At 40.3% G+C, this 1,821-nt stretch overlaps 1 protein-coding gene across 1 annotated transcript in view; it reads right to left on the reverse strand.

Annotated features, from left to right (window-relative positions):
* The window catches only part of LOC109834360 (glycine-rich RNA-binding protein 2, mitochondrial-like), a 5,240-nt gene extending 4,360 nt beyond the window's left edge, over window positions 1-880 (reverse strand). Inside the window, exon 1 of the mRNA XM_020402368.1 lies at window positions 779-880. The gene's annotated coding sequence lies outside the window, so the exon portion shown is untranslated. The remainder of the gene's footprint in view (window positions 1-778) is intronic.

The raw sequence follows: 1,821 nt of genomic DNA on the forward strand, positions 1-1,821 counted from the left end.
AAGTCCAGAAGAGAACACACTAAAGCCTAATAACAAATGGTCAATGTCTCCTTGATGCATCATTAGACCATTCAAAAGGGGATCCCAAACACAAGTTACGGCTAGATGATAAGGATAGGGTTTGGCTTATGCCCTTTTTATCCAAGTGGTATTGTTCAACCAAGTGCAAATTCCAACAAAAAAACACTAAATTGAAAAAAGAGGGTTCAGTGCTGAACACACATATTGACCTCTTATGCATTGAATCCATCCAAAGATATCAATAAGGAACTCCGATGGCCAATTGTAAATTCTAAGACAATCAAGAAATCTTGCTTGAAATTCCACGTCTCGGCAGCAGCCAACGGCTGCCAGCATAAGCATCATCATGTAGACCACTAGGTCCACTTACTTGAAAATTATACATCAAGACTGGATCTTTTGCAATAGAAGAAGTAACCCTAAGTCCCTAGCCCAAATACGAGCCCTCTTCTAACAGTAATATTCTATTCTCACTAATTACAAAGATAAATCATATGAAAGAGGAAAAATCCCTCAACTTTCTCTATAATACAGCTAAAAGCGTACAAAGATCAAAAAGGATATCAAAAGCTTGTTCCTTTGTTGATCAACCGATAAATCTTAATCACGCTCGACCAATGAATTGATCGAGTTAGAGCTACCAAATCAAATAAAACAATCTAAGATCAAAATGAAGGGATCTCCATTAAAGAGTAACAAAAAGAGATCAAAGAGAGAATAAAAAGATAGAATATGAAAATTAGGGTTAGGGTTTTACCAGCTTCGTTCTCCCCTTTTCCTCACGAAATCAAAACCCTACTCAAGTGAAGAGAGGGTTTTAGGCATCGTCATGATTAGGGATTTTTATAACCATTTGATGGAACCCTGGCCGTTGATTGATGTTTAGGGCCGCAATTTATGTGAGATCGAAGGATCTTACCCGTCCATTTGGAGATGTTACGCATTTTACACAAGAAGGCTCTTTGTACCGCAACTTTGCAAGATGGCATGTAAGAGAATGCAATTTTAGTTAAACTTTAGAACTTTTACGCGAAATGTTAAAGATATTTTGGACTTTCTGTTGTCCTGTTGCTCCTGATGAGCAGAGTTATTAACCTGTTCCTCTCGTCGTTGGTCTCATTAAAAAAAAGGACAAATTTTCAAAATCAACCAAATTCGAGAATTAAATAGCAAAATCGACCTATTTGAACTTTAATCAGCAAAACCGACCCTTTTCTTCTGAAAAGGGTCGGTTTTGCTGTGGAAAGATTTTTACGACATACACGGGACTGTTAGTCCCGTGTATTTCGTGGCAGTTTCGAATAACACGGGACTAGCAGTCCCGTGCGATCGGGGGGTAAAAAACCCACCCGTGACTTTCACCGCACTCCTTTTCACCCATTTTCACCCAGACCCTTTCACCCCCCCCCCCTCTTTCACCCACTCCTCAAACCCATCGACGCCGACACCGACCACCGCCCAAGGACTCTCCGACCACTGCCGCCGCCGACCAAGGACCCTCCGACCACCGTCGCCGCCGACCAAGTTCGCTCCGACCGCCGCCGGCGACCAAGGTAAATGTGGTTTTTTTTTTGTTGATTAGCCATGAAATTTCAGATTTGGGAATCGATTTGGGTTGAGATTTGGGAATTAGGGTTGAGATTTGGGAATGAATTTAATTAAGATTTGGGATTAAGGTTGAAATTTGGGAATGTATTTAGTTGATATTAGGGAATTAGGGTTTAGTCATGAATAATGTGATTAGGGTTTAGACATGAATAATGTGATTTGATATTAGGGTTTAACCATAATTAGGGTTTA

The sequence above is a fragment of the Asparagus officinalis genome, chromosome 3 (genome assembly GCF_001876935.1).
Source record: "Asparagus officinalis chromosome 3, Aspof.V1, whole genome shotgun sequence".
Lineage (NCBI taxonomy): Eukaryota > Viridiplantae > Streptophyta > Magnoliopsida > Asparagales > Asparagaceae > Asparagus > Asparagus officinalis.